Genomic DNA, 14,090 nt, shown 5'->3' with positions numbered 1-14,090 from the left:
TCATTGCGATCCTGTGCTCGTTCGGGTCCGGGTACACCTGCACCTGTGCAACGTCGACGATGTTCCTGCGAGCGTGCCCCCGAGATCGAACGGAATCAATTTCTGGGGCGGGATCCAGTTTTTGCGATCCGCAGCCCGGCTCTGAGACGCCGCACGGTTTTCATGACACTCGCTCCCGACTGCAAGGATCGGCCGAAGGATACCTCGTCTGCACCGCAAATGAATGCGCACGCACCGCGACGGCATCGATACCCCTTTTCATTCCTCTCCTCCTTTCGATAGGTGTAATTGTAATATTGTAATTAACGTAGTATGTCTCAAGCCGTGTATTGTGGTCAGATGACAAGGAGGTCCCTGGCAGGAATGGGTCATTTCACACACATTTTCGGTTCTAGCCGAACTATTGGCTGAAGTGTGTGACGTCAAAGCCTAATAATTAGATGCGAGGGGGGGGGGCCCTCTCGCCCCTGTGCGCACAGTAAGCAATTAGTTCCATCGGTGTCCATGAAAATTTTATCGGTGATCTCAAGGCGTCGGTAAGGACGGAATTTACTGTCGGTGGAGTTTATACAACATTAGCACGTGGAACGATTTTGCAAGGTTTCGAATGATTTTGCTCGATTGTTTAACCCGTCGCACTCAACATCGGAACATTTATTGTTATGAATAATATATTTTTGAAGTAGCATATATTTGAAAATTGATTACAGAGGGTGAGATTGTTCGACGCGACGTGTTTCCATTGCTCGACGAAGACAGTGAACGTGTCAACTAGATTTAGAGATTAATTTTTACCGGAGACTTGCAAGCAAGCCGGCGAAGAGTGGACCGCCCACGCGAAGGCGGGAAAAAGCTCGCCGGAAAAAATGGCAAAAATGGCACAGATACCTGTGCATGCATCCTCGATGTTCCCATCGCGTTGCATCGCATCGCATCGCATCGCATCGAACGGAAAAGCTGTCGGCCGTGGTGAACGGTAATTAAATGAGAACCCCGGCGTACGAACGCAGGAACGCCCACGCCATGCATCAACCGTGACGTGGATAGGTAATGCTGCTGCAGATGGAGAAGATGGTCCTCGAAGATATAGCCCTCGGTTTCTACGTTAGTTAGGGTCAGCTATCTCGCGCGACCCATCTCCGCCTATCCAATCACACACCGCACACCGCAAGTATGGCACGCAAGCGATAATACACGGTGTCCCAATTATCCCGCGACACGGCAGGGCCCACGCTCTCCTCTCTTTCTCTCTCTCTCTCTCTCTCTCTCTCTCTCTCTCTCTCTCTCTCTTTCTCTCCCTCCCTCCCTCTTTGTTTCTCTTACTCTCTCGATTTTCCCCCCTCTCTCTCTCTCTCTCTCTCTCCTCTCTCGCCGTGAGAGAGGATTTTCAACACGCCCCTATCGCCCCCACCGATCCACAGAACCCGAACGATGCACCTACACGCAGGTAAGTGCACCTACACGCAGGTAACTGCATGCTTACCTGCATGGAGAATTCGCTTTTTCGGGAATTTTCTCAATCCGAATTTTTCGCACCTTCTCCGATTAGGTTCAGCTTCGAGATTGCTAGCGGCCGATTTCAATTATAGTAATCATTGCATACCATAATTTTGCTCCGCTTTTTCCCCATTGGAAAACGCGGCGTTTCGATTCGGAGACCGCGACAGTTCGAAACGTTTATTATTTATATTTACAGTATTAATTAAGTATACGTGTGTACTGCTAGTAGATTGCGGATGTTTATGCAAAAGTAAAAATTGCCGAGCCGGTGAAAATGAGTTTTAAAGGGCTTATAGTGAAAATTGTTACAATAGTTACTAAAACTATTGTCATTTGAAAAAAATGTGTCTTTTACCATTTATTTCGCAATTGTTCCAAACAGACGCAATGTTTTCATAGCAGGGACCTTTTCAAAAATTTGAAAAAAGATGAGGATGTAGCCCCAAGTGTCCCCTTTACGGACCTGGTTTTAAAATACCGGACACTTCCAAATTGACGAAATTAAAATTATTCGAAGTGAGCGCTGCACTGCGAGATATAAATCTGATGAATTGCCGGTTATTGATATTGATATTTGAGAATATTTTCCGATTTTTCGGTTCAAAATCTTATTTACAAAAAATGAGAAACACGCAAAAATTCGACAGATGCAGGTTTGTTTTTTTTTATAGAAATTGAAAAACAGCATCGATCTGTATTTTTACAGTATCGCGAGTTGTAGTTGGCGCTCCAGTGCACGGAAAGTTATCGTCTTCAATCGTGTAGAATCCGAAAAAGAATCGGCCGGTTCTCGCACCCTCTCACTGCCGCCTCAATTTCATGCAATTCAACGTAATTCCCCGTTCGGGTTACTCTCAACAACATAATTCAACATAGTCGATCGCGATCGATCCCCTCGCGCGATTCCAGCCAATTTTACCGGGCGTCTAATCGCCTGAACTGGTTCGAAACCTGTCCGAGTGACAAACCTCGCAAATCTCGGCGCACCTTCTATTCTCCGCGATCAGTTTGACTCTCAGAAACTATTTATAATATCTCAATTCCTTCCTCTACTTAAATAATAAATATACATATATTTATCCCTATATTCAAAATAATTATTGAAAAAAAACATTATTTAAAACTAGTCCCGATGAAGGAACTATCTTCCAAAGTACATGTTAAATAAAACAATTAAAACGATAGAGAATTGTCAGGAACAAAATTGAAGAAAAATTCGCAGTGCAAAGCATCAAAATTCTGAACAATTTATTCGCAGCGTCGAGGCTCTTTCGAGCGGCCATTGTCACGTATATTTAACTCTAGAGTGAGAGACCCAATTACTGTGGTGGTACCAATTACTGTGCCTACATTAATTATACTTATTTTTAAAGTATAATAAATATTGAAAAAGATTGTAATGAAAAAAATTTCAATCTCTTTCTTAATATGCTTTAAGAATAAGTATCACAGTAATTGGTACCCCCACAGTAATTGGGTCTCTCACCCTATATTCCATATAATTATTGAAAGAAAAAAATATTTATCACCAATCCCAACGAAGGAACAATGTTTGAAAGTGAATCTGAAGTTACAGGGAATTGTCGGGAACAAAATTGAAGAGAAATTCTCAATGCAAAGGGTCAAGATAGTGGCCATTTGTCCGACGAGAGTGTTCGCGCGAGGAGTATGGTATCAGAGAAGAAATGAGTCGTCAAGGCGACAAGTGAAGCGAAGCGAACAGGTAAGTGAAGTACAGTCGCGGTGGAAAGGCGAGCATCTTGCGGTAAAGGTCGACGCACAGGTGAACGGCGTGCAATTATCGAAAGACAGCGATGGAGGTTAACCACGCCCCTGTCCCCTCCGGCGACCAATCACCGCTGTCGCTGGTGTCGCCCTGCAGCGGGGACACAGCACGACGACATTCCGACTCGACGGGAACGAATCCGTTCGCATGGGGATTCCCCCGGCTCCGACCTATCCAGTGGTTTCCAGCCTGTTCCTCTCGAACCTCCACTCCAACATCCACTGTCTCACTTTATTTATTGCCTGACATCATCGCCGGGACTGTAAATATCAGTCCTCGGAACTCCAAGTAATTTCGTCAGCAACTAACCCTGAGCTGGTTCTACTTTTGCAGCGATCGTTACTATTATTTTACAGATTCCATATTTATCAATAACGCTACAATCTTATGGCATGTAACAACAATTGTAATATTCCACAACTCTTCCACATAAACGTTCTTTCAAGACTTCTTTTGGAATTCAGAAGAATTATTACAATTTTGCATCGGCATCTAAATCCTTTCGGACCTTCGACATCTAAATTGTTTATTGTCCAAACATATTTCACGTGCGAAAAATTCACTCCGAAAAGATTGCAAAATAATACTGATTTCCCGAAAGTTGAAAAGACCGGAATAATCCTTCGGGGTGGGGGGTTGGTTTGGATTACAGGTCATCGATTCCGTCCCGAGGATGGCGGAGAGATGCCGAGCAACAATCGGAGATGCTACTCCTCGGCGAGGGTCGTCCACGAATGTACCTAGATATCGATTCCCTCTTGCACCTCCGTCGGAGGAGGTTCCAGAAGGAGTAGGGTAGAATGTGGGTGCTGGCCGACAGGCTTACTCGCGTCTCACGGACGACAAGAGGGTGATATATTGCCACGAACCTACCCCCTGCCACCCTCTACCACCCCTTCTTCTTTGTTCCGCGTGTTCCAGCGGTAGCGATGGCCTCGCTCAACAACTGACGAACTTTTGGAGACACCTGCCGGGTTTCCGGATCACCGATAACCACCCCCGCCTGTCAACAAACCGCAGATATTTATGCAAAATTCAAGCTTTTTCACACCGATCGCAAGGAACATTTGTGTAATCCCGAATAACTTCAATAAGTAGATATCAGGAAATCTCCGATTTTAGAATGCGAATATTATGCAACGCTTCGGTCGAGAAATCCTATTACAGTCTACAGGTGTATTATACAGGGTGGACCTATGGTTTCCTATGGGCAATTTCAAATTTTCATTGTTCCCCTGTCCCCTTGCAACGTTATGCTGTCGAACATATTTCCAATACCATTCCCCACCCCTTTCAGAAGATATAGCAAATATAGCGTCTCTCCTAAGTTTACCCTAAGCATTGTCGTTTAAAAATATCTATGAATCCGCAGTCCGTTTCGACATGTGCGCGACAATGTCAATAAACCGTTTCACTCGAAAGCCCATCGTTTTCTGATTAAATTTCGCGACGATAAAATTAGGAGAAGCTGCGATTTCTGGGAGGAACGAATCGAGTGCCCATCACTACCAGCACTCCTTCCTTCGCCCCGTTTTCCCGGCACTTCAAACTACCCCCCGCTCGCCCCCGTTTCCGAGCTTTATTCGAAGGAAGATCCATCTCCATAATGGCCCCCACGCCCTCCTCTCTCTCTCTCTCTCTCCCTCCCTACCGTCTCGCACGCTCTATCCGCAGCGTGTAGGTATACACACTCTGCTGGAAACTCGCGAGAGCGTGGGTGGTTCGCGGCTACGTGCCAAGACGTAGACGACGTTCGATTTCTACGTCTCGATGACCAGCCTGTGACCTGACAAATTAACGCTTTCAACATTTCGTTACAGACTGAGGATCTTCATACAAAGTTGAACATTGTTTCGCAGGAACTGCACGTTTACTTCTTTTTCCAATAATTTTGAACCAGCTGGAGGCGATACAGTGAGACTTCCAGATTCTTTGACCTCTTGCACTACATATTAGGTCGTCCCATAAGTTCGTGCCGTGGATATGTTTGTATTATTCACCATTGAAAAGTGTTTTAATGAAAAGCCGCCGAAATTTTATAGTGACGGTATGATGTCTTTGCCAGAAAGGTCAGGAGAGGTTGTGGATTGAAAGGGTGATTATATATTTTATTTCTAGAATTTAAATGGTACAAGAGTAAACGGCACCAACGTTGGGACGACCTGAGACATACAGTGCAACGTCGAGTCAGACTCGTGACGAAGATTTCGAATAAAACCTCCTAAGCTTCCAAAAAATCTTCGAACGTGGACTCTACAATACGTATTTTCCAGAATTTTTTAATTGTATAACATCGAGTCATACTCTTGAAGATTTCGAATAAAACCTCCTAATCTTTCAAAAAATTTTAGAGTAGGAACTCTGCAATACGTATACTCCAGAATTTTTTTAATTGTATAAACCTCCTAATGGGTATTAATTAATTAAACGTGGGTATTAAAACCTCCTAAGCTTCCAAAAAATCTTAGAACAGGGACTCTGCAATACGTATACTCCAGAATTCTTTAATTCTATAACATCGAGTGGTACTCTTGAAGATTTCGAATGAAACCTCCCAAGCTTCCAAAAACTCTTTAAAAATTCCAGTTCTAATTATTGGACTGTGCAACTACGTATGGAAACGGTAAATACCGTACAACCAAAGTATGTAAAATTCGTTCGGAAACGAAGGATACCAATTTCTGTGGATGATCCTGGGAAAGATGTCGGTTCGCAGGCCCCGGTTTCCGGTCTCGAGACAGCGACAGGAGCTCGGGGGTGGTTTCAGGAGAAAACCGGAAGGGAGAGGGGTGTCCGGAAGAGGGAGGACAGGGGGAGACAGCGGAAAGGGAAGCGACGAAAGGAGGAAAAGAGGTCGGGGGAGAAGGCGTGGGTGGACGAGACGGTGGTTGTAGAAGCGTGGATCGATGTGTCGCCCTTGTGTCCAGCGGTCACGAGGCGCTTGCGCCCTGGCGAGCTACCCTGTCCTCCAGGACGTCGTCAGGCTCCCTGATTCGCCGAAACCCGGGTGACAGTCCTCTCGATTGTCACTCCGAGCACCTCCCTCCGCGTCTCCCTCTGTCTCTCTTCCTACTACTGCCACCCCTAACTCCGGCAGACTGGTTCTGTTGGCTGTTTGCCGGCGTTCGTTCGCCACCGCGAACTGCCTCCTTTCCAACCACCGTCCTTCGCTGTCAACCAACTGCCAGCGACAGATTCCACACGCAGGGTCGCCGCCCTTCGTGGGTGTGTCCCCGAGCTCGAGTTCTCCCCGAACCTGGCGAACCTTGTTCTCTCTCGAGTGCACCCCCGGCCCCGGGCGGAAAGTTCCTCCGCAATTTCGCTGCAGCGTGAAATGAGGTTTTTGCGCGGATGTTGGTGCAGAGGATCGAATGAGTTTCAGTTGACAGGATTGTTCGAGGTGATGGCGGGGGTGAGTCGTCTTGTTCTTCAGAGGGTGGTTCGAGACGTTGCGCGAGATTTTATGCGTTTATGAGAAACGAGTAAGCGTAATTTAGAATAGTAGTAGGATCGGTGGAATCGAGAGGTCATCGATAAATAATTTTTAAATTTTTTGAATTGCTGGAGACGGAAAAGAATTGCAAAGTGACTACTGCTTCTCGAAACGGAGGCACACAATTTTTATTTTAGCATAACGATACGATTTTCGTTCGGTCTAGTGATACGATTCGTTACACACGGGGTCTATCTGGAGCCTGCGATCGTTAAATGGCGGACACTGTGACTAAGAATTCCATTACAATTTTTCGAAGCATTTTCGTCCAGATAGTTGCTGTTGCAGTTCTCCTATAGTCGACTGAGCGTAGAACGGAGTCTGCAATTGATACATCGCGCAGCATGCAACGAGTTCTGGGTGAAAATCACTTAAACGGATCGGGAAGCGATCGATGGGCGCGCGTGTACCGCCTCCGGCCCCACGAAAACCCCCACAAAGCGATCGAACTTTCTAACGCATCGGATCTGCGCTTGACAACCGGATGTCAATGCAACGGTAGCAAAGGTCACGGTGCATCGAGTTTCCGACGCCCGAGGCCGTTCGGTTTACGACCCTTCCAAGGAAAGGCAGAACCATTCGACAAAATTCACGTTGGACTATCCCTTAAATTAACCATTTTTCGACGTACATCGGTGCATGGAAAAATTTCTGTTTTAAAACATTGAAGGTGACCTTGAAATCTCCGGAACTCTATCACCTGCAAGAAAAGACTGTTATTGCCACTTTGTGGTCGACTTTATACCGAGAAACTTTGGTTAATTCAGTTTTGTCATATTTTCAAAAACAGTGAATGTATTAGTACTGGTATTTCGGTATTTATAAAAAAAAGTTTACCAAATATCGGTTAAGTACCGATCAAAATAAATACCGGTACGATGCCGAAACCTCAAAACATACACTCGATCTCTGGGCAATCAACCTCCGCGAATACGTGTTCCCCTAAAAAAAAAAAAGAAAGAAGTAGCACACGTAGAAGACAGTAGAACATTCCGTGGTCAGGCCTAGACGTTGAAATTGAGGCTGGAAGTATCTAAAAGGAAATGATCGTGTCCGGCTAAACGGCGCCGGGGCGATTAAAGCCACGATTCCGGTAGGGGCGTTTTTAAAAACCGGAAGATGGGAATCGACACGGCTCACGGAACGAGAGGAAGATCGGTAGTAGCAGAGGGATCTGCGGGTAGCGTGCAGATCCAAGGATGATCGCTCGGATTCCGTGCGTTTTTCCTGGGATCTAGGACGTAGATACCTCGCCGATATATCTACATTTGGGATTTCACGCGAGCCCGAAGATCTCCGGGGGCCCGCCGCGCTGCTTGCGGGGCTCTCTCCTCTCCTCGCGTCGGTTCTCACGCTACGCCTCTCGCCATCTCACCGCGGGGCCTTTTTTCTTCCGCTCGGGGGCCTTATTTTCTTCTCCGGTGCTCGTGCTCGGGGACTGGCTCGAGCCTCGGGAACACGAACCTTCGGGGGCGCGCCTCCTATTATGCGTAACCGATCCGCGGCGCCCGAGAAACGATCGAGTTTCTGGGTGTTCCCCTCCCGGAGACGTGCAACGAGTCCTTCCGACCCAATGGCAGGCCGCCGATCCATCGATCTTTCATACTCGTCGTCGGTCCGTAAAGGACGTACACCGTGTTGCCATTCCTAGAGCAGACGGAGTCTGAATAGTTCCTCTTAAACAGTTACGCGACTCTTCGGATTATTTTTTCGTGGAATCTTCATTAATAGATTCGCGACAATTTTCTGATTGAAACGATACCAAACACGGCACCATTCGCATCGTATTTACTCGTTTAATCCGCGATACAGTGGAACCTCTGTTATCCGAACGCCTCCGATCCACCGATCTCGATACTTCCTCCCGTTGTTACTCCCTATGGAACATGTTTCTCGACCCCGTGTTGCAAGAGTAGGCTCCGTCCAGGTAGTTCCGGTGAAAATGTTACGAAATTTTTCCATTTCCAACAATTTTTTTGTTATGGAAACTTTGGGTTTGTGACAACTTTCTGATTGACACGTTGAATGCCGCGTCACCCATATGTGGGTGACGGAATTATTTGTTACGTTGATATATTCATTGTACCAAACTTGAGTATTATACATTTAACTTTTTTCAATTTTTATTTCATTAAATAACTTACTTCGATTTTATGGAATTTTCGGGGTTTCTAGTTTGCCGATCAAAGTGTTAAAACGGTACCATTCACAGTTTCAACGAAACAAAATACGACTACGTATGCAGCGTGCCCATGTGAAATTTCATTTCGATGCACAAAATGGAGGAGAAAATGGTCATATTCGAAGAAAAACCGATCTCAAGGACAGGGCAGTGAAATTAAGGACTGCGGTCTTGAATAAAGGGCGTACGGTCATGGCCCTATGACGCAATTATACGTACGACGAATTTGTAAAAAGTTTGTGTAGCTGCTCGGCGAAGATGCCGAAGAAAAATCGATTTGATGAAAGCTCGAAACCATGCGCCCTTAACCGTGTCAGTTCGATCTTGCCGTGGTCGGGGGTAGGATGGCAAGGGGTAAAAAATCCGGGACCGGCCGTGTCGGGGATAGCGGAGAGAAAGGCGACCGTAAGGAGGGAAAGAGTGAAAGAGAGGGAGGACGTATCGGAGGGCAGGCTGGCCTCGGCCAGGAGCGGAGAGGGATAGTTAATTGAATACTCGTGGAGCGAGGATTGATGCCCTGTGTCAGTAGCCGTGTACAGAGGCATCGGCGTAATAGACGTATTACGGGGGCCTTTACGGGCAATTATGCTAAGGCCGAAAGGCTCTCCTCTCTGGCACGTTCTACGTTCTACGTTCTGCTCTAGGCACCGCTATAGCAGCCGATAGTCCTCGCCTTCTAGCCGTCACGTACGGATAAATGCACGCCGTTGCGTAAGCCTGGTCGCAAACCCGATACGGGCCCGCGATCACGATCCACGGTTAGGTGCCTGGTATATCCTCTCTACCTATAGCAGTCGGCACGAAAGACGCTAACCCAGCTCTTCCCTGATTGCAAGGATCGAGACGATCCTTGTCCCGCCTCGGAGAACTTTCCCCCGCGGTTCCACGCGTAATCATAAGGATCCGAGAGCAGCCGAGCAAGGCGTAACACGCGCTTATGGAGGTTCCTGCGTTCCTTGAATACGAGATCGAAGGGAACTACACCGAGGTTGGAAACTGGCCGTTTCAGGGACTGCCAATTTTTCTTAGAGCCTTAGAGCCCGCGCTTCTGGTTGCAGTTATTGTCGCAGAGTTTACTTCAACCAAAACGACAAAGAAACTCAAATTTTGAAGTTTCGAATAGTGCACTTGTGGCTCTAAACCGAAGGTTCCATTCGCAGGAGGGTACACGAGGGTTGCAATATTTGTACTCAGCTGTTTAGAACAGTTAAGGAATAGTGTAGATGTACACTGCCGCTCAAAAGTATCCGGACACTCCGCGGTGGATACGTCGACGAATCTCGTATTTAATTTTAGTGTAGTATTGGTAAGTTCCACATACGATTTTTAATTTAAAACGTTAGATATTTCATAAGAAACTAATAAAAATCGATTTTAGTCACTATTTTAGGCACTGAAATAACTTTTATGCGATGCTGATACATATTTCGCAAGTGTCCGGATACTTTTGAGCGGTAGTGTACCTGCCTATCGTGCAATTGTGACATTATTGACGAGTCTAATGTAAATCAGTAAAATTAGCAACTGTTCGAGTAAAAATCAATGTCGAGTCGACATAACCGAGGGGGATGGAAGCGAGTAAATATTTTTGAGAGGTTATTGTAACCAATGGGTTGAACACGTCGTTTCGAAAAGATCGACGGCAGTTTTGAAGAATACATCGAAGCAAAAAGATCGAACTTGATTATGATGTGGCTGTAGATAGTATTTTACGTAAGACCGGCTACTTTTTAAACGGCGCGGATTCCAGCCTCTTCGCTCGATTTTGGACAGATGTTAGGCCTTCGGGAAGGTCTCAGTTAAATATAGATTCGCGTGAAACGTATGCAGATTCCGAATCTTCCTCCGAGTCTGCTCGGAAGGAGCTAGACGAGTTCGCAGCCTCGGGAAACATGGTTTCGATGCTCCGATGCCAGAGAACTCCCTGTTCTTGGATACTCGTGACTGGTCCGTGTGACTTATTATTTGCTTAACATTCTAACTGAACCAGAAAAAGCTGCATCCCTTCGAATCCTGCAGGGGTAGTTCTCTCTTCCAGCAAAGCAACGATGCCAGAAATCATGTTCCACGAATCAAGAAAAACTGCTAGACTGGATCATGTGACTCATAGTTTGTTTCAAGTCACATTCTAGCTCGCCCAGCAAAGTTTCATCCCTTCGAATCCTGCAGGGGTAGTTCTCTCTTCCAGCAAAGCAACGATGCCAGAAATCATGTTCCACGCATCAGGAAAAACTGCTAGACCGGTTCATGTGACTCATAATTTGTTTCAAGTCACACTCTAACTCGCCCAGCGAAGTTTCATCCCTTCGAATCCTGCAGGGGTAGTTCTCTCTGCCAGCGAAGCAACGATGCCAGAAATCATGTTCCACGCATCAGGAAAAACTGCTAGACCGGTTCATGTGACTCATAATTTGTTTCAAGTCACACTCTAACTCGCCCAGCAAAGTTTCATCCCTTCGAATCCTGCAGGGGTAGTTCTCTCTGCCAGCAAGCAACGATGCCAGAAATCATGTTCCACGCATCAGGAAAAACTGCTAGACCGGTTCATGTGACTCATAATGTGTTTCAAGTCACATTCTAACTCGCCCAGCAAAGTTTCATCCCTTCGAATCCTGCAGGGGTAGTTCTCTCTTCCAGCAAAGCAACGATGCCAGAAATCATGTTCCACGAATCAGGAAAAACTGCTAGACCGGATCATGTGACTCATAATTTGTTTCAAGTCACATTCTAATTCGCCCAGCAAAGTTTCATCCCTTCAAACCCTATAAGGGTAATTCTCTCTTCCAGCGAAGCAACGATGTCAGAAATCATGTTCTACGAATCAGGAAAAGAACGAACTAACAAAGGTGAACGTCTTCGATCGAATGGACCAGTGTGCAGCATTCGCTGGTATCTCTGTCGTACGCTGAAGGGCTGTGTAACAGGATCCTGAAGTCGGCGTTTTCCGCGCGGTACAGCGGGCTCTCATTGAAATTTCGCCGAAGGATAAAAAATTCCGGAAATCCATGGTATATACGGGGGCGCGTGTACACACACCTGCCGCCCCGTGCCGAGTTTTCCGTGGCCTGGCCGAGAGGGGCCGACGAACAGATTAAGCTTTAGGAAGGAGATTTATGGGCGAGCGTGTAACGAGCAACTTTTTCATACGATGCGCACGCCAGGGTTAGCCTGCGGGGGTGGGATTAGCATAAGATCCAGCAGCTGCAGACCACGCTTCTCATCCCTTGCACCGAGGACGCCGCCCTCTTTACCGAACGACACCGCGTCCACCCCCGTAACCCACCCTCGTCGTCGCCGAATGAAAATTGCTTTCTCCCAAAATGCGAAATCTCGACATTTTTCCCAAAAACGGACAAAACCTCTACGTGGGCACCCCTTGCCGACTCAGGCTCATTCGGTTTTAGCAAATGTCCTAATACATGTAAATGTTCGTTACCCCTCGACAAAGGTGTATTATTTCAAACAATCTGGTAGGTAACAATATACATTATACTGTATTTTTCTAAAGAATCTAGTAGGTGGAAATATGAACTGTATTGTTCGAAACAATCTGGTAGGTGGCAATATAAACTGCATTAACCATTAGCACTCGAATGGCGACTGTAAGGCACCACTAAAAATTGCTGTATCATTATGCAAAATATGTTTTACATTATTAAATTTGTTCGTATTTAATAAATTACTAAACATTTCAGTATTTTACGAGAAAATTGCACCATTTTCGTATGTATAACATGAAAAACAAATATGTAGAAAGGAAATATTCTAGGTCGGAAGAAATGTTTCAGCAATCTAGCGATCTAGTAATCCAGTAGGTGAAAATATGAACTGTGTACAGTGATTTATATACGTCGCCAAGGCCTGGATGATTATCCCCACTACCGCGGGGTATACCCCGCGAGGGGTCACGAAGCTGAAGAGGTCTCGAACGCCGAGGAGTGTAAACATAACACACGGCTTCAGGTATGTCTCCTGGACGGTACACGACGCTGACAAGACCCGTGTTATTGACGTATTATCGAGAATTCACTGTTATTGTAAACGATCTACTAGGTGGCAATGTGAACTGTATTACTCTAGACAGTAGCTGACGCTCTCGAGAGAAGATTAGATATAGCTAACACCCTAGTTCCCTATGCTGTTCAGTTTGTGGATGCTCAGTAACTTACCTCACCTCTACCAATACGATATCCGTCTCATCTACACATTAACGCTGAATCTACTATTCTTAACAACTGTGCGAAAATAGTTCAAATTCAACAGAATTACTTCATTGTTGACTTGAAGATTAGCAGGGCCTCACAAAGAAATCCTGCAAAATACCCGTTTTTCACAATAGTGCACGCAGGTACAAATGGGCGAAGAAAAGAAAGGAGTTCACAGGCGACTCCTGTTTCTTGCTGGAAACGCGAACAATGTTGAGTTTGCATAAACATTCGCAGCTCGGTGACAACTGCGAGCGCATATGTGCGGACATGTATAGTCGAGGCGCGTCGTCAGCTCGCGGCCAATGAGGACGTCGGGCCTGGGGGGCCGGCTGGGATCCGGCGAGGTCGTGTCTCCGGATATTAATGAGAGGACAGAGACAGAGAGAGAGAGAGAGAGAGAGAGAGAGAGAGCGAGAGAGAGACAGAGAAAGAGACGCTAGAAAGAGATAAAGAGAGGCATCCTCCCCGGATCTCGGCGGCGGACTCACGGATCCTGGCTCCTCGCGAGAGGTTACCGAGAGTTGGCTCGGCCCTCCTTTACCTCCCTGTCGGATCCGAGACGAGAAGCATCGACGGGGACGGAAGGACGGCGAGGGGCTCTGGGAGGCTGAAGAGGAGGAGGACGAGGAGGGAGGGATCTCCACCCTGATGGAGGGAGGACGTCGTCGGGTCACGAGAAGCCGAGGGAAGGACAGGAACGGTGGCGGTGGCGGCGGGACGAAGAGGATCGTCCCTCGAAGAGAAAGAGAGAAACGGACACCGATCTACTCTGAGACCGTTTCGAGGCGCGCAGGAGGGAGGGCCAGAGAGGACCAGGAGGAAACGGAGGTCGAGAGACTGGGAGGGGGTGGCCGAGAAGAGAGAGAGAGAGGGAGAGAGAGGGAGAAAGAGGGACCACGGAGAGAGACCTGGAGCCCACGT

Source organism: Halictus rubicundus, chromosome 7, assembly GCF_050948215.1.
Source record: "Halictus rubicundus isolate RS-2024b chromosome 7, iyHalRubi1_principal, whole genome shotgun sequence".
In the NCBI taxonomy this organism is placed as follows: Eukaryota; Metazoa; Arthropoda; class Insecta; order Hymenoptera; family Halictidae; genus Halictus; species Halictus rubicundus.
The sequence above is the reverse complement of the archived record's forward strand: the minus strand, read 5'-3'. Positions refer to the sequence as shown.